The sequence below is a fragment of the Alligator sinensis genome, unplaced genomic scaffold (genome assembly GCF_000455745.1).
Source record: "Alligator sinensis unplaced genomic scaffold, ASM45574v1 scaffold1496_1, whole genome shotgun sequence".
Lineage (NCBI taxonomy): Eukaryota > Metazoa > Chordata > Crocodylia > Alligatoridae > Alligator > Alligator sinensis.
In genome coordinates, this window is record NW_005842615.1 from 282,901 (window position 1) to 302,231 (window position 19,331).

The following is a 19,331-nucleotide window of genomic DNA, read 5'->3' on the forward strand; positions in this document are numbered from 1 at the left end:
TCTTTCCCTTCCTAAACTATTACTGGCACAATGTAGCTCAAGCAGATTGAAGAACTACAGCTCTTTGAATCAACAGGTGCCTCTCCCTGCTCCCAGCTGGACAACAGAGGAAAACGGGTCTCATTAAACGTTACTCAGGCAGTGCATTCAGCAAGACACCCTCCCCTTCCAAATGAGCTCAGGGAAAGCCCGGCTGTGGGATGCAGTCATAGGCCTGCTGGGCAGCGAGCTGTCACGCCGTGCAACGGCCCCGCTCCTATCAAAGCAGGTGTGAGCCTGCATGCCGGGATCTCGCCGTCCTCCCAGCCCATTGCTGACATGTGGGTGATATACGAGCATCATTACTCTCTCGCTGGAGCTCACTCTATCTTGCCACTCCAGAGCTGCCTGGGCCTGAGCCCAAGAGTTTCACTCCTTGAGTTAATGGAAATATTATACACATGGAGCTGGCCCCTGCCCAAAGACACTCCTGTCATATGGAAGGAGCAGCTTTGTACTAGCAAACAGATCAGAAGGTGGAGGTAAGGAGCCCGGCCCAGGCCCTCAACAGGTTTGTGGAGTGGACTGGGGAGAAGGCGGCTGGCCACGTGTCCTCATTCCCCACTTGGCACACACAGAGGCTGTAAGTGGTGGTGGGGGTAAAATGGGCACTGGCCTGCATTTAAATGCTCAGATGAACTCTGTGGGAAATGGCTGGGAGCTGAGGGTCACTTGGGTTTATTTGCTGCTTCAAACAAGGGGCTTTGAGTCCCATTCACTGTACCAGGCTGCAGCTTTTGCAGCTGCAAGACTGCAAGGAGCCCCATCCTGCAAGGGCCCAGCATCATACATGTGCTGAACAGCTTCATCCTCCCTCTTTGCAGGATGGAGTTACACACTTGCTGATTAGGGAGGCTCGGTCTCTCTGCTTGCTCCAGGACCCTGTGTAACCTGAGGCAAATCGCTTCACTTCTCAGTGCCTCCTGCTCGGTAAACCAAAGATAACCACTCTCACTTGGTCTGTCTGCTCTGATTCATCTATAAGCTCCTGGGAACAGGGATTGCCTTGTGCTAAAGGCTTTTCTTGATTAACTCCGTCTGAACGCTCCTATTCCAGAATAAGACTGCTCGATTCCAAACGAGCGTAATCCCCACGTGCGCATTCAGCACTATCGTAGCAGGACCCTGATCTTAGCTGGGGTCCCCAGGCACTACTGCAACACTTGGACTGACAATAATAATGAAGGACTAAGACCGCTTTGCTTCTCTGCTAGTAATATTCTGAACTCCCTACCCAGTCAGCATTTGAATTATCCAGATTTGTGACTCAAGCGCTATTTTTATGGCTGCATACAATGTGGCTCAAAAGCAAAGGGACTTTTTTTGTGGGGAAATAAAATATGGCATTTTCACTACAAATACAAATCAGATCTTCCACTGTGCTGGTTTTCCCTACAAATATGTACCAGATCTCCACATTTACCGGTAAAGGATCCAAATCTGGGCTAATTCCATGACTCTTCAGACCAATTTGCAAACAAAGATCCCGTCACTGCCAACCCTCTCCATGGGAATGTGGTATTTCCCACACCACAGTAAGAGAGCTATTGATGTACAGGACTCCCTGGATGAGCCCAGAGGTTTCATGACCTGAGCTAGTATTGCAGAATCACACAAGTGAGAGATGGCCAGTATTTCTTAGCAGTAGCCCCTAGTTACACTGAGTAGCTGAAATGAAGTCAAGAGAGACCCAAGATGACTCTCCAGTCTGGGTGCATGGGTGCAAGTTGGGCCTTTGGGAGGCCAGCACTCAGTCCCCTACTTTGCAGCAAACTTCCAGTGTGACCTTGACGTCACTTAATCTCTCTGTGCCTTACCAGCCCATCTGGAAAACAGAAATTGGGTGCATCTACACGAGACGCTTAATGCACAGTCGCTCAATACACTGTGCAGTAGAGTGTCATAGCACAGACAGTGCTAATATGCTACTGCGTAATATTATTAGGCTACTGCGCAGTAGCATCACTAAAAAGGCTTTTGCTACTGCCCAGTAACTCAGTTACTGCATATTTAGTTAGCACTTCATTAAGCAAGTACTAAATTAAATGCACAGGAACTACTGCACATTAATGAACGTATTAGACACACCCACTATCAACAGAATTTGTCCTATAACCTGTAGCTCTAAGAACTGAATTTAGACCCGACAGTCTTGTTAATGGCTTCTGGGAGAAATCATGTTGCCTGATTCACTGCTCAGTAATACTGAATTCATACTGAACTTCCACTGAAGTCAATGAGCCAGCCCGTCGACTAGTATCATCACTGAAAATAATGAAGCCATGCTGAGCGACAGGACTGGAACATAGTGGGGAGCCATCTCAGCAGCTTTCTTACTTCCCAATTTGTAGCTGTTGCCTCAGTGTTTTGAAGATGCTGCTGTTTTATTCAGGAGGAAAGTCTGAAGACTTCTCTCCTTCCCTCCCCCACGTCTAATCTAATACCTGCAAAATTCCTGCAAATGTTATTAACCAAAGACTGTGACCTTCAGTTATTGAATCTAGCTCCTAAAAACATTCCATACTTGTTACCTCTGTGTATAAGGGAGTCACTGAGAGGATGGGCAGAGTTGCTGTATAGATCGAGATGTAATTGTCTGGACTCGCTCAGAGCTAATGAGATTGCAAGCTCTTTGCAGCAGGGACCATTTTTGGATCAGTGCCTGCACAGACCCGGCACAATGGAGCTCTTCTCCATTACTGAGGTTCCTATGCATCGGCAAAAGAAATACTAAGAGGCACGCACAGGGGAGCATCAAAGGGAGATGCGGTTTAAAAGAGACAGGTGCAAGAGGTGGAGCTGTTTGAAAACTTATAGCTGAAGCAATTTTGATAAATAAACTACTTTTTGATTTAAATCAGATTTTCATATATATGTGCGTGTGTATGTGTGTGTGTTTGGTCAATATTTTTTAGTTTTTTAACGAATAAAATAATATTTTGGTTTTCATTCCCCCCTTTCCCTTTACCATATTTTCCCTTATGGAAAAAGGTATGAAAATAGAGAGTGAAAGGACATGTCTCCAAGAAAAAAAATTGACAAGCCCAAAGTGCAAATGTTCCAGTTATTGTGAACTGAGACTGTTCATAATTTTTAAACCAATATTTTTTGGTTTGGGTTTGGTTCATCCAAAAAACCCCCCAGTTAAATAATGATAAAAATATATATACATTTTTGGAGATTTCACAGAAAATAAGTATTTCATTACCATCCCTTGCAAGTTTTCAAGCAACTACACTCCTCAGCAGAAAGTTAGGTCCTGTCGGGATGTATTCTTCAGGAGTCATTTTAATTAGTACGATATGGAAAAGCAGTTTTCAGACAGTGTCAACAGGGGTGGGTTGTGTATAACATGCGGTTGGATTGCCTTTTGCTGGAAACCCTACTGGAACCATGACTGTCTGCTACGATCCCACTCCTTATTCAGGCAAAATCCCCATTTAAGGTTATGAGCTTCATTCCCACAATCCTTAATCACGTGAATACCCCTAGAAATGTAAGAGCTCAGAGTGACCAGGTGCATATTAGCGAGATGGACAAAGTGTGCATGTTTTAATTTCAAAGGATATTTTTGACATCTCAATCTGTTGCCTGCTGGTTCAAAGGGGATGAAATGGGGAGTTTCAGTTAAAATTTTAATTGAAAATGTCATAAAATGTTTTCATTAAAAATGAAATACACTTCCATAAAAGAGTTGTTCTTGTTTCCCCCCCTGCTCTAGTTGATTACCTCTTTGTTTAAGGGCTCTTTGCAGGCACCACTGGGTATCCGACTCCTACTGCTCTGGAGAACATGCAGCTCTTCTATATCTCAGCCCTATAGTCCAGGAACTTTTTCTCCAGGCGCTATACAAATATGAACAGAAACCTGGACCCTCTAGGAAAGCACCTCTCTCTATCACCCATTTAGCAGGCACCCTAGGAAGGCATTGCGAGTGGGACACGAGCTTACATCACTAGCAGCTCCTTTGCTTTTCCATGTGCCAAGCTGTTCCAGCGCATGAGGGCAGCCAAGCGAGTGAGTCACTGGGAATGGAAACACTTGTGCTGCTAAATCCAAGTCCCGGCCGTGGCTTTTGTGAGTGACACCACCATTTTGGCACCTGCCCCTCACCCTTTCTTTAATCTATAGATCTATAGCGTGAGTCACTTTGCTCAGACAGTCCCTTGTAATGTCACGCAAAGCCCCCGGTCCCCCTCCCACCGCTGAACAAAACAGTTTGTGGAAAGATGAAGGAATAAAACCAAAAGTGTCTCTTGGAGCTGTGGGGGCCAGTCTTAAATCCTGACACTCTTTGGGGTGTGAAAAGCCTTGAGGGGGAAAGCAACTAACTGAAGGAAAGCAGTAAAAGTCTCATGCTTGTCAGAAAGGTAGCGGGGAACATAATTCCAGGCCCTACGATTTACTGGCCTCAGGCAGCTCACAGCTGTATAATTGCCCTTTAGAAGAGTTACAAAAGACAGTGTATTTGAGGCAGCTAAGAGCAAAGGAAATGGGAAATATTACACATTCCTCAACAGAGGGTGATCTGTCCCGATGCCAGGAGGCGGGGGGGCTCAGCGTAACCTCTGCGAGGGGAACAGGGTGCTGCAGCGAAGGCAGGTGACAGCCCACAGCTGAAAGACAACGGCAGGTCGGAGAGGCACCGCGAGCTCGTGGCTACAACAGAGTTTGTAACAGGGAGGATGAGCCAGTGCTTGGGTTGGAGGTGGGAGCTCTGTCTCCTGCTCTGCTACAGACTTACCGTGTGACCTAGGGCAAGTCATTTAATCCAAGAGCCTCCTATTTTAGTGGTAAATTGGCACGTAAATAGGACTTATGTGCCTAACTACTCATGGGGACCTGAGCGCCACGTGAGTCTCCCTGGATAGTATGTCAGTATGGACACATAAGTGCACCATTGCATGCAGCAGGGTGGCTTTGGCCCTGAAAAGCAGCTGAATTAATAGACGTTTGTAAAGCTAGAGGCAGCTCATTGTCTAGATCAGTGGTTTTCAACCTTTTTTGGACCAGGACACATGTAAACATCAATGGTCAGTCCCAACCCAGTGCCCCTCACTCCCGACCCAGCCTGCTAGTGTGTGGGGCATAGGGGCCCCCATTAGGCCTTCGCAGGCTGGATCTCTGCCAGCCTGCAAGGGAAACGCCACAGTTTCTCATGCTCTTCTCCTTTAAAGGAGAATCCATTTTTAAAGTTTATTGATCCATTTTTTAAGTTTGTTTGTGACTCTTTCATATATTTTTGTGATCTACTCTTGGGTCATGACCCAGGGGTTGAGAAACGCTGGTCTAGACTGACCTTCTCCACCACTCAGGCCATGACTCTGTGACAGTAAGGTCGGGGTGGATAAGATGACAGAAGCAATGCACACCTATGCAACCAAATGCCAATGGCTGGAACTTTGCACAACAAAATGGAAACTCCTGAGAGTCCTGCAAAATTAGAGTATACATGCATGGGAGAGCATTAAAAATAACATACTTCCTGCGTGCGCCTGAATCCCACATCACAGATTCTGTCTCCATGTAGGCACTTCATTGAATTTGTAAATATTTTCAGTGTACTTATTCCATTCTAATATCATGTATGCTTGAAACCACAGAGTACTGATTTTTCATACACCTCTTCCCCTTTCCCTGCACTTTTTCTCTTTTAAATGTCATTTAAAAAAAATAAGCAAACCAAGGGAGCTGAACACAAACAACTCTGTTAACACAACACCCAATGTGAGTATTCAACTGCAGACAAAGCAGAATATTCCACACAACAGATCCAGCAGTAAATAGCAAGACATACTGTGGGATGAGAGTTGGAAGTAACAAAAGATTAATCTTTCTAATGAACTTCCCCTTTCCAAACTGGAATGCACAAATGCACATCTTAGTAAATCAAGACCAGGCCTCAAAGCTAATGGCTAAAGCACTCTTGCCCATTGCCCACCATAATGATGCAGGCCCACTGGCATCATTGTGATCTTTCCCCACGCCATGAGAAATGCACAGACCAAAGAAGACCACCACAAAAGCAACCTCTCCAGGAGGAGAGCACACATGAGCATCTCTTCTGCAACATGCTGTAGCCACTCTGAGAGCAAAATGCTGCCCACTAGCTCTGCTCATGGGGAGAATGGGCAGAGATGTGCATGGGCAGTAGTACACAGTGAAAGAAAAGACATCAGTTGAAGCCACAATTATTAATTCCATCACCCATGTGATGTAGACCAGATAACATTGGTGCTTCCATTTCCCAAAAGCATCCTCTCTCAGCACATCATCTGATATCATATGGGCCAAATAAAAGCCATACCTGTGTACAGTTTTACTTGTAAGCAGTAAATTGAGTTCAGTGGTTCTCAACCTTCTTAGACTTGAGGCACCTCTTGATATTTCAAGGCACCACTTGACAGACTTGGTGAACCCCTTGGAAAATGCCAGTTCTTGGTTTTCATTCTTTGTTGACTGCAGAAAAATAAAAGAGCAATTCTTCTGTTGTCAAGAATTCAGAAAGCTCACAACAGGTCAACACTATGGATTACTATGTGAAAACTCTGGGTTTAACTTGTGAATTGCATCTGAACACCTAACAATGCTAACATTGTGTGGCACCCCATGGCACCCTTGAAAGGATCTCCAGGCCCCGCAGGGTGACAGTGTCCTGACTGAGAAGCACTGTTTTAGTTCTTGCCCTGGTGGCTGCTTTCTACATGGAGTAAAGGCAGCTGGGTGACTTGCATGGGTATCATTTTTCTCCTTTTCCTTCAAAAAAATGTGAAAACTATGATGCACACATACATAGTGAAGGCAGAGAGGGATGATTCCTACCAGCACGCTGGAAGAGTGCAATAGGCAGTGGGCCACGGTGTGCACGTGCCTGGGCGTTCCAAATCCAATTCTTATTTAGTCCGGCTGTGAAGATACCACCCACTGCGTCAGAGTTACATCACCTGCCTCTGACAACTTGGCAGCCCCGGGGAAGGTTTAGTTCGCTGGACACTTAATGAGAAGCAGGCAGCAAGGCAGACATAAACAGCTCTGTAGTTCCTGGTTGGAGAGGTGAGAGCCGAGGTGGGGGGTGGAAGGCAGAGACTTGAGGAAGAAGGAGGAAGAAGGGTGTGAAGAAAACTGCTTGATATTAACTTTTTCCACTTTTATGCACATATAAACCAGCCAAATAGGGCTGTGCTGAGGGCTAGTTTAAAGACAAGTGAAATGAAGTGAGATCTTTTTCTGGCCAGACAGAACTCTAGGTCAAAGGTTGCACCCAAGGGGAAAACTTTAAATCCAAACAGAAATCTAAATAGCCCTTCAAAAGCAGCTTGGTTTGGCTCCTAATAAAGATACATTTATGCCATTGCTATCCTACTTTCTCAGTGCAATCCCGAATGACAGAAATGCATAGAGACTATGTCTCTGCCGGGCACTGGCCAATGCCGAGGCTAAAGGAGGAGTTGGCCTGGGATGTGCTTTTAGGCTGAACAAACTCGAGAAGACAGTGAGTTCCTGAACTGCGGGTCTTTCAGAGAATACCTCAGGTCTAAACCCAAGGAATAAGCATGGCTGCCTGTGGGATTCAGACCTGGGGACATTTCCCACCCTTTGGCCTTTCTACAAAATTATTTGGACCTGTGGTTTCAGTGCAAGTCCATCTCTGGTTAAGAATACAGGAGTCCCTGGTAGTAGAAAAGACACAGGAGTCAAGCTGTTGCCATGAATATGCCTGCACAGGCAGGTTGTGCATTCTCCTGACCTGCAGTCAAAACCAGCCAGTACAGCCTAATTTCACTACAGAGGGGCTACCTGTACTGTGGCCTGGGCTCAGCAACCGTGGAAGCAGGTTCTGCCTACACCACAAAGGGAAAGGACTGGAACAGACACAGGATGAGCTCTCAGGCATTTCTGGTTTTCAGTAAGGGCCAACTGCATGGACATACGTGGAAATCTGCAGCTAAAGCACCTTGCAAGACTGTCTGTGCCCCCTTGTTCCTTATGTACCACTGTTACTTCACGATGAAATTCCTCAGTGCACAGGAGACCAGCACTGAGCTTATAGCTTGGTCAGAGGCTCCTAGCTCAGCCCTAGTTTGAGAGCTTAAGCAAGAGGCATCTTGTGGGTGTCTGACCCCTTTAAGCAAGAAGAAGCTTAAATCCCAGCGCTGTGCTTACCTACAAACTATCAGTCCTTCGATCACCGCGCTCTTTGTCTGCTTGAGAACCAAATATGCAAAAAAAACAGTGGGGGGCATGGGAGGTGGAAATAAACATATTCTTTTTTTAAACCACGCAGTGCTTCAGTCTGAGTTATGGGGAAAGAAAATTGTTTGTACGGGCTCTTATTTTATCAAAACCATCCCACTTCCTATGTCAATAAAAGCCTGTTACCGGTTACATGATATTTCTGGCTTGTAGCTTGAAGTCTTGCCTATTTTTCTTTGCCTTGGAATCAAAAATGTCTTGTCTGTGAAGCACAGATTGAATAATTTGTGTGTTTTACAGTCGTTGGCAACTCTGAGTTTTTCTTCTTTTTCCCTTTAGAAATTTTCTTTTTTAAACTGATCAAAATGTCTTCCCTTGTTTATCTCTATTCTGCGGTTATGCCAACTCATCCCTCCCTGTAATAAATAACATACAGGGCCTGATGCTGTGTGCCTCAACTGGGCGTACCTGGCTCCTGCTGACTTCCATGGGACCCTTGCTTGAGCTAGGAACATGGCATTGAGCACAGTCTGTGAAATACTTTGTAGGACTGAGTTTACTTGAATCTAGTCCAAAGCCTGCTGAAATCACTGGAAAGACACCCACTGATTTCCATTGAGGCCCCTGAAAAGGAAATACCCCAGACCTGATCCTCCACTCAAACACCAAAGCAAATCTTGAGTAGCTCCAAGGAAACTGGGGGAGGCACTCCAATGTAAAAGCAGTCTGAATGTGAGCACAGTCAGGACCAGTGGGCAAAATCCCCTCTGTGCTGAGGCCTGGGCATCACCACAGCCCCACAAAAGTCATCTTGAGGATTTACACATCCTGTGGGGCCTGATGCTGGCCCCTCAGCAGAGGATGAAACATCAGTCACCCACATACACCCATGGTCAATGTAATGGGGACTGTAATGTCTTGCCGCAGTTACAGGACAATCTGGAGGAAGGAAGCACACTCCTCCCTGAAGCTTCAGAGTGAGCAATGTATTTCATCTCATGTACTCACCAGCTACCCTGGGCAGCAATGAAAAGATGGGCTAGAGCCCCACTTATGTCCTAATCATTTGTCTCCTTGTTAAGGGTGTGGTGTCATCTGTGGATTTCAATGGACTACTTGAGCAGTGAAGTCTGCCATACTTGAGCCCTCAGTAAATATAAAGGAGGAGGATGTCCCTGCACCCCAGAAATGAAACCCAAGGACATCTAGAGGGCAAGAAAAAATGCAGCATTTCTGAAAAAGCAGAATATGGAGTTAGGAGCCCAACTTTTCACTTGGACTTGGAAATCTTTGCTTTTTGCAAAGCCTGTCCTGTGGAGGGAAACTCTCTCATGCCCCCTGTAGTGACTGCCCCATGAACCCCTGTAGTATGCTGACTATTGTGTTGAATAGGAGGAAACCACATGGATTCGGCTGGGTTCTTAACAAACATGTTTTCTGGCTACACACCAACAAAAAAGGCCTAGTTTTCCATCTACTGCTAGGGGCAGAAGTTACACATAAATCAGTTTAAGTGATCAGAACATGGTTTAAACCTGTAACAGAACAGAACCTATGTGCACATAAACCAGTTTCAAAATGGCTGAAACTGGTTTAAGATAAACCTGGTTGGATGGGGTATCAGACTTAGCTGACTTGGGTCAAAACAGTTTATGAAACTTCTGTCCCAGACCCCTTCCTGGTTCAACGTAAATCACAGTCCCACAGCATCCCAGCATGCTTTCCAGCCCTGGGCTGGGCTGGGCTAGGCTGTGTCTGCTCCTCTGCTCTCAAGCTGGAGCAGCGAGGGCTGGCTGACAAGGGGGGCCAAGCCCATTTGGGGATGCAGCTCAGTCTATGGGGAGGGGGTGGAGGGTTGGAAAGGGACTGCCCTCCCCAAGCAAACCCCAGCTGGGGTCTGGGGCTAGGGAGGGGGGTTAAATACCCTTTCCCTTGCTTGAACTTACTGCTGGCTGCAACTGTGGACTACAAATCCCAGAAGCCATCAGCAACCCTGCAGAGTCCTGCTGCTGTAATTCTGGACTGCAAATCCCAGAGACCTCGGGGGCATCAGGAAGAGGAAGTGAACACACAGCCAGAGAAACTTGCCCTAGCGCTCCCCTGCTTCTGGCTTGAGCCCCTACAGGGATGTGGCTGCATTTCCTGAATCAAAGCTAAATGTCTGTTGGCTTCTGTTTCAATTTAATCTGTAAATCTTAGACTAACCTGCAAAGGCTGAATCAGGCTTGGGCTTTTTGACTATCTGTACTTAGCCTTGGTGGCTTCAGCAACAAATGATACGATAGCCCACTAGCTGGTTTCCAAATTGTTTAAAAAGATGCTACCCAATTCCTATATACTACAGCTACCTTTCTAGCTCTCTTAAGTTTTCCATGCTATAAATTCTATTGCCTGAGGGTTGATCTTCACAGCGTCTGAATGTTGTTAAGTTTGCAGGTCAGTGATACATTGGCTTTGTCAGGTTTTATTAATCGTGCTGTGGATTAGGCTCTGCATTAGCCTATCTCTTCCAAGTGATTTGTTGGTCCCTCACGAGATGCTGACAGTCTTTTTCTCTTGGGCTGTTTGATAACACCCTCTATCTGATTCTCATCATTCCCTCTTAGCTTTTGCCTGTTGTGCTTCACTTGGCTCACATAATTCTCTTCCTCTGTGCACCAGCAGTGTAGAGGCCTCTGCTGCCTTTAAGTTGAAGCCAAAGTTGTCCTTGTCCAGCTGGGCCTGTTGGTAGTCTTGTTATTATTTTTGCGCTTGTCTGGATCCTGCGGATAGCAATGAGGCAGGCACTGTTCACTTCAAGGGTTTAGGGCTTCATTAGACTCAGTCAGACCCTGTACTCCCCTCACTAGCTCAAGAAGCATCATAAACAGAGCTCAGCCACTTCAGTGTAAATCCAAAGAACTCCTTTGGAGTCACTTAGCCCTACTTTTATACCAGTGTGGGTGAGATCCTGGGAGCACATGAGCAATACTGGTCCAAGACAAGGTCAGAAAAGCAGAGCACATTCTTTCTACTAAACACATGGAATAGTTTGTGTTTCACTACACAGCTCCATGGGACCCCCCTGCTGGGGGCATGGTATCAAATAACAGGTTGCTCATAAACCTCAGCACTTGCTTGGGGGGGACTCTTGCCTGGCCACTATAAAAGTCAGTCTCTTTGAAGCAGCATCTGATTGTGTGAGACTGAATTTACTAGTGAAGCTCTCTAGGGAAGCAAGTAAAGGGTGGTGGAATTTTGCATATGCAACAGAAAGCACTGGAGATGGCTTTTGGCTCTGCTATGCTAATAAATAAAGGACTAATTTTTGAAAGCATAAATCAGGCTGGTAGTAGATAAGAAAGGAATGCAGGTTCCCTCAGAGACTGGTCTAGAAGACAGTTATCCTCTGCGATCAGAGTAGTCATCATGTAATGAACTACAAAGGCCAGCCACCAGTAATAAATCCAACCTTGAAGACCAGACCGTGAGCTTGGACAGCAAAGAGCGCAGTCCCACCCAGTGCTCGACAGCAAATTCCAGGAGGCGGGCCAAGCTCTGCTTATGCAGCAAGACTTTGCTATGTGAAACACAGTCGGTATAAGCACCAGACCATATACTTTACGTATGATGAGGCTGGGTTCCTTAGGCAAAGGAGAGATGACCATCCCAGAAGACAGTGGGAGCTATTTCAACGTTGCCATTACAGACTGGCTTCGCTATAAGTGAAGGAAGAACCAAGCCTGTTCCACTTACATAATCTCTACTGGCCCCGATTTGTCACCCTCCCTGGAATAAATGCTTCTTAAAAGTAAAAAAAAAAAAAAATTCAAGAAGATACACAATCTTCTGTGGGCTTTTAGTTTCAGAAACCAATACCAAAAAGGCAAGCAAACTAATTATGGATATCTTCACACAGGTGTCCCCAGTGGTTCTGTCTAGGTATCAGTAGCATTAGTATTGCCGTAACGCCTAGAGGCCTCAAAGTTAGGCCATATACATGCCCGTATAATATGTCAGCATTGTGTAGCTACATGCTGGCAGTACACACTAGCTAGCTTGTAGAAAGCTGCCTCAGCTGTGTCCACAGGGGCTATGGTCAAAGAGACAGAGAACAGGCTTTCTGAAAAGCACTGACATGATTTTTGGTGGGATTTCTTGATCCTAAATCACCCGCCCACTTTAAAAGCCCCACATAGTGGCACAAAAAGGTGAGGTAAATAGTTCAAGGTCATACAGCAGAAGAGGACTCCGGTCTCCCAACATCCCACTAATGACTGTTGTCAACAGCAGACTGTCTCCAACGGGAGAGATCTTCCACCACATTTCCAAGAGATGATTAGCCCCACTCAAAGAAAAAAACTCAGAGGGATGCAGTACCTACTGAACAGGGCAACGGGACCTTCCAAGGTGTCTTAGGGCCTGGCTCTGGTCTCTGTGGCACCAAGGTAAATCAATTATGGCTGCACTAAATCCAGCGACATTTAACAAGTGTAATAGCAGCCCCCGCCCCGTGTCATCTAGTTCTGGCAACAGAGGACTGTTGCCTACCTTGTGTATTCTCTAGTACAGTGGTTATCAACCTTTTTTCATTTGCAGACACCTAAACAATTGCAAATGGAGGTGAGGAGGACCCCTAACATTTTTTTTGAATGGAGGTGCAGACCTCTTTGGAAATGGGATGCTTTTTCTGGGATCTGAAACTTTACTTTCATAGCCATCTTTTGTAGACCCCTTAGACCAGCGCTTCCCAAACTTTTTGTTAGCATGACCCCATTTATAACCCCATTTCCTCAGCATTGCCCCTCACTCCCAACCCAGAGCACCCCCCACCCCAGTAGTGCCTGAGCCCTGGCTGCCTCCCGTGGGAGGCAGCAGCTGAAGTGGAGTGCAGAGCCCGGCTCCCACCCTCCGTTCCCCCTACCACAGGCGGCACAACTGAAGCAGAGCCCATGGTGAGGGGGAGGATGTGGGCTGCCCGTTGCAGGCTTGGGGCACCCCACCTTGCTGCCCTGCCCTGGGGGCTCCATGGCCCAGCGGTCGGGACCTGACATGGGAGGGAGCGCCACACTACCACGGTCGCCAAGGTGAGGTGCCCCCTACCCACCCAGCAGAAGCGGGGGCACAACCCCACACCGCTGCTGCTGCCATGCCTCACCTTGGTTTCCGTGGTGGTGCGGTGCTCCCTCCTGCACCAGATCCTGCCCTCTGGGCCATGGAGTCGGCTCCTGCCTGGAGCTGGTCTGCCCTGCTGCAGCCCCGTGCCCCACTAAGTTGCCTGGGCCTCCTCACCCCACTCTGCTGTGTCACCTGTGCTCCCCTGTCCCCATCACCTGTGCCCCACCAGCTCTCCCAACACATCGCTTGTGCCCCTTCCCCCCTGCCTCACCCTATAGACATACCTGGAAGGAGCTGCGGGAGCTACTCTCCCCACCCCGCTTGGCTTACATGTGCACACGCACATGCACGTGGCAGCCCCTGTCTTTGATCGCCCTCCCCTGCTCCCCCCAGCCCCAAGCAGCCCCTTGCAGGCTGGAGCTCTGCCAGCCTGCCAAGGGAAACCTGCGGTTCCCCACATCTTTCTCACTCTGGAAAACCCGGATCCCTGTTTATCGCAGCCCCATCCACTGACGTTGTAACCCCAGTTGGGGTCGTGACCCACAGTTTGGGAACTGCTGCCTTAGGCATTGTCTGGAGGCCCCCAGGGACCCGTGAACCACAGGTTGAAACTGCTCTTGTACTTTACCCAGCCCAGGCTTCAATGACTTAAATGATGAAGCTTTCCCCCATTTCCCTTGAGGAAATGTTCTGTAGTCTAACAGACCTCAATGTTAAGGCATGTTTCCCTTTGCTCAGTTGCACTCCATTACTCTTAGTTATACCTTTGGATCAGCCTGACTAATCTTCCTCCATCTTGGATTTTACAATATTAAACTTCTGGTAGAATCTATCCCATTGTGGCCTGCAATTAGGTAACAACACACTGATGATATACTGCCTCACGGTCTTGATCAGTTGTGGTCATTAAAAATCCCCTGACATTTCTTGGAGCAGTGGAGATTAATCCTGGGGTCCTGACATAATTGCAGTATTTTGCCTGCCTATATGTACCCCCTGTAGTTTTCACTGGACTGAGAGTCTTTTAGCATTACCTGTCCTAAACTATAGCGTAATGTTGGCGTGCACTGTTAAATGACTTCCTTGTTCCAGCCCATTTCAGTGATGATGAGGTGATACTTGTACAGCAGAATAAATTCTGCCCTGACTCACATCCTGTGCAATCCCATCAGAATTCACTGATTGTTGGAATCAAAGGATCTGCATGTTGGGTGGGGGTTATAAATCAGGACACAATTTATCCCGGCAGTTCCGATCCAGAACTATTTTCAGTTTCTAGCTGAATGCACAGAGAGCCACAAACCCAAACCTATGAGCCAAATAGCCACTAGCTTTAAGAGAGTTTAGCTTTTGATATGATACTTCCCCACCTTAATTTGGGAAAATTCCAATGTAGGCAGCTTAGCTTCTCTAGTTTTTAGTCGAGGGCTAAAGAATCAAATATTCAAGAATACCTAAGGTTATGTCTATATGGTGGAAGGCAGCACCATGCCGAGACATGTCATACCCACTCTGGAAATGGATGCAGTGCAGCTGTCTTATTGCAAAGCACCAGTCAGCTCTGCTCAGAGCCTTAATTGGCATGTTCACAGTGCCACACAAAGGCAGCTGCCCTGTTTTGGGGTGGAAGCTAGCATATACAGAGCTGGCCTGGCACATGTCATCCCAATGCTACCTTGCACCATGAAGGCAATGCCCTAAGGAATGTAGGAGCTAAGTCTTATTTTGAAAAGTGGACTAGCCTCTTTGGAGTCTCAGTGCAAGTCAGTGAGACAGAGGGGCACGTTTTTAAAGGTATTTAGATATCTAAAATGATGGAGATAAGTGCTATGTGGGATATTCAAAAGTGGCCACTGCTACTGCTTTTGCTTCTAGGCACCTAAGCACTTTTGCAAGTCTCCCAAGGCTCCTGGCTGCATCTTGAGATACCTTAATACTTCTTAAACATGGGCTTTATATTCTGAAAATCACTTGGCATCTTCTGAAAATTTCACCTACGTTTTCAGCAGCATCACCTAAACAGGGACTGCCACCTCCTCAGCCTGGGATCCAATACAATACAGCAGAGCTGCATTTTCCAAATGGCACTGACTTGGCATCTTCCACTCCAGGTTTTGTGTTAGCATTTTCCTGTGCAGCAGCATGAAGAAAGAAGGTCTCTTAGGGCCTAATCCAAAGCCTGCTGAAGTCAACAAGTGCCTTTGCACTCTCTCCTGTGCACTCTGGATCAAGTCCTTGGTGCACAGATGTTGGGTAAAGGAGGTTGGATTGGGCTAAAGTATTATCACATGATCAGAGACCAAAAGATGAACTTCATTGGCACCAGAAGCCCCTTCATGCTCCCTAAGAGGTGAACTCATGATATGGCCCATGATTCAAGATGTGCTGAATTATAAACTGTACCCGATCCACAGAGGTAACAATACCAGTCATTCTGCAGGATGTTTAAGTTCCCTCCTATCTGATTTTACTGAGGATGCAAATCCCAGTGCTTTTTCACGTGTCCCATATTCCTGATCTCCTGCGGCTCCATAAATATCTCCCTCTCCTTGTTTGTTGTGATGTTTCTTGGCAGCCAAGCCTTTGTTGCTGCAGAGAGAAGTCAGTTGACAAAAATTCCTCATTCAACCCGGTCTCTTGCTGCCTTTTAAACACGCTTGCTGGTTTTCAGTCTCTTGCAGCGCAGCGTCTCGTAATTTCACTGGAGCCAGGTGACATCACAGGCATAAGTTATGAGATACTCTTGCCTGCTGGCTAGTGGGTGATGAAAACAAGTATCCACATATACCAAAAATAAATGACATCCAACTGCAGTGGAGAGAGCTGCTTTCCCAGTGAAGACTTCTGGTATCCATATAAATCATGAAAGCTAATGGCGTCACCCGCACACCCTTCCGGCCCGCCTGCTGGACGGATGAAATCAACCTTAGAGTGGCTATACCTCCCCAAGTCTGCCCTCACAATTAAGTGGACTAGTAGACAACACAGTAGCTTAACTGGAACTGTTCCTCTCTCTCAATATCTCCCACCTCCGTGTGTGGAAGCTCTGTCTCCCCCGCATCCCCAGATATTGCACCATCCAGCCTGGTGGAATATATACTGCCAGGATCTTAGCACTGCCTTCCCAGCCTCTAACACAGAGATTTGCCTCCCACAGGCTGTGTGAAAGACAGCAATTGCTGTGGGGAGACGGGCCTCCACTATAAGTGTCAGCCACATAGTCAATCTTGCTTCAGTTTAATAAGGAAAGTTTGCTTTCAGGCAACACCTTTTCTCCTTTGAGATCAAAATCAAAACTGCCACAAGTCCTGGGCTTTAAACCCATGTTGTTGGGTGTCTTTGGGAAGTCATTGCCCACCTGTGCCTCAGTTTCCCTGTCAGAAAACCTATGCGGATAATGCTACTTCATGAGCAGAGGGGAAGGTGTTAAGGGACAATGTCAGGCTCCTAGTATTCCTATCCCTCTTCCAAGAAGATGCTCAGAATAAAACCAGCAATATTCAGATTAAAGAGGTCTCACCAGAGGGATAGGAGCATGAAATTATTAGTCATGTTATCAGTGTGAAGATGATCAAAAGATAAGCCACTGAAAAAGCTGTTAACAGAGAATGGTTCTTGAGCACAACGGTATTAACAGTGTCAATATAGAAGGTTTCTGGTAAAGAAGAAAATTGCCAATACAGAGCTCAACAGGTTTCCGTTGACATTTTTTTCACAGGCAAAAAAGGCCCAGACCAGAAACACCATTGTGGGTAAAGCTCCCAACTGCAACAGCAAACTGTGGCCCTGCTCCATCATGCCTGGAGCACACAGCTGCCCTGGGAAAGGGAGATCATGCAGCACCAGGGAACAGCTGGGGGAGCTGAACTCCCTGCCAGGTCTCCTCTCGGCTGGAATGGGCTCTATTTTTGCAAATGATTCTCCTTAAGGGAGGCAGGGGCAGTGTTTGAACTATCAGATTGGCACTGGAATACGAGCTGTGCGCACCTGCTCTGGATTTATAGGGTATTGCAGTGGGAAAAAGACTAGGCAATAGAGTTTTAGAGAAGGCTGGGTGAGAAAATGTGAGCTGAGTTATGGGAGGTAGAAGCTTGTAATGGTGCATTAAAAAAAAATCCTCTTCATTGAATCAAAGCTACATTACTGAAACCCTTTCAGACCAGTCAGCTCCACTTCTATTCCTGTATATCCTGATCCATGCATCCTTTTTGACAGCCTCATGGAAAGATACAAGCTTCAAATAAATAACAAGATATTAAAAGGATAGCCTCTACCGATCCCGTGTCATATGAGACTTGCTTCAATTAATGTGCTTACTTGACTGAATGCAAGTAAGGATGGAGGTAGTATCCAGTGTATTACTACAGTGGATCACTGCAAGTGGTTGGAGCTGTAACTCGGGGCAGTTGTGAATACCAGACTGCCAAATACACCCTAACAAATTGCATGATATGTGGAATCTCAGGCTTTGAAACGGGAAGCACAGAAGCAGACTCCGAAACAACTTGAGCTCCAGCTTTGTCTCCTTCGTTTACCAGGGACCTTGTGCTACAGCACACAGAGACACCTAGTGGCTGAACATTATACTGAATGGCAGCTTTAATAGGCCCAGCAGATACTCTCTGTTCTCATATTTATGCTCACTAGTCAGGGCCCAGCAGAAAATAGAGGTTTCCAAACAGACTCGTCTGACATTAGGCATCTTCAGGAACCTCAGGTTTATGCCTTTATCATATGCACTGGATCCTATTTGCTATTGTGAAAGAGATGCCAAGGTGTGGCACAAGACTTCTTGCATTGGGGCTTCTATAAAAGAGCTTGCTCCCATTAATACAAAACACCACATATTTTCAGAGTCGCAAGCAATCTTGGCATCCATACACACTACCAATGACTCTTTGTAGCAATCCACACTTATAGCAAGACAGGTGTAAGTCAAATGGGCCGTGATCAGCCTCATTCTTTGTACCACAATCTTCCAGCATGTCACAGCACAAGACCCCACCAAGAAGTACTTGATTCTCCTGTCCCTCATCTGATAAGGAAAGGGGACTTCTTAACATATATATACCTTTCTCAGATTATTGTCCACTAAAATCTTCTCCCCTCTACAGTTAATCTTGATTTCAATGGAGCTGAGCTAACGTAACAGGGAAGGGAATTTGGCATGTTACCTGTAATCCCAACACCTTTCAAGTCGATTTTTCCGAAGCCCCCCTCCCATCTGCCACCCCACTGTGTGTAAGCAAACGCCCAATGTTAAAAATCTGCCGTTGAACTTGCTGGGGTTTGTAGCAGCAAACACTGGCCAGTACGGCAGAGACATCACCGAATAGCTATGTGGAGGGTTCTATTTTTAAACCTCTGACTTGGCTACCTATTAACTGCTTTTACTCCTGGGACGATGCACAGAGATTCCTCTACATTTGTACAATGCAACAGGCCTGATTCCTGCCTTTTAACCTTTACGATTTGTTTTCATCTCCAAGAGGGAGAATTGTACCCCCTGGACCATATTTCAAGGCCCAGCTATGTTAGTTTTGGACAAGCCTAGTGCTGTTTCATACTTTGCACTGGCATGGCCTTGTTATGCCAGCTGCTTAATAACAACACACCTGTATGCAAGCTGGGTCTGGGGGCTGTAAGGCAACTGGGCAGTGGTCCTAATTATTACAGGGTGACACAACAGTGTCGGCATGACCTCATGGGTTTACTTTAGCCGGATGATCTGACATGACGGAGAGCACATGTTTTCGCAGCTGTCCCAACCACGCTCCAGGAGGCCAAGCATACCTGTGTTCTTCCCCTCCAGGCTCAGAGATGGACACCTGTGTGATGGAATGGGAGGCATCCGCAGATCCTCAGCAAAGTCACTACTCTTCCCTTTTGATCCTTATACAGTTTTTCTCCTAGGGAAAAAAAAAGAGAGAAAAGGGATTTAGTTATTTTTTTATTGATTTAAAGGTTCTTGATTGTTTTGGGGCTTTTTAACCCAAAGCTTC

General features: G+C 46.5%; 1 long non-coding RNA gene across 1 annotated transcript in view; it reads right to left on the reverse strand.

The window, feature by feature from the left end:
• Window positions 1-7,005: 7,005 nt before the first annotated feature.
• The window catches only part of LOC112551833, a 40,953-nt gene continuing 28,627 nt past the window's right edge, over window positions 7,006-19,331 (reverse strand). The window contains exons 2-3 of the long non-coding RNA XR_003096138.1: window positions 19,123-19,238; window positions 7,006-7,125 (exon numbers count right to left, since the gene is read on the reverse strand). This is a non-coding gene — a long non-coding RNA (uncharacterized LOC112551833). The remainder of the gene's footprint in view (window positions 7,126-19,122; window positions 19,239-19,331) is intronic.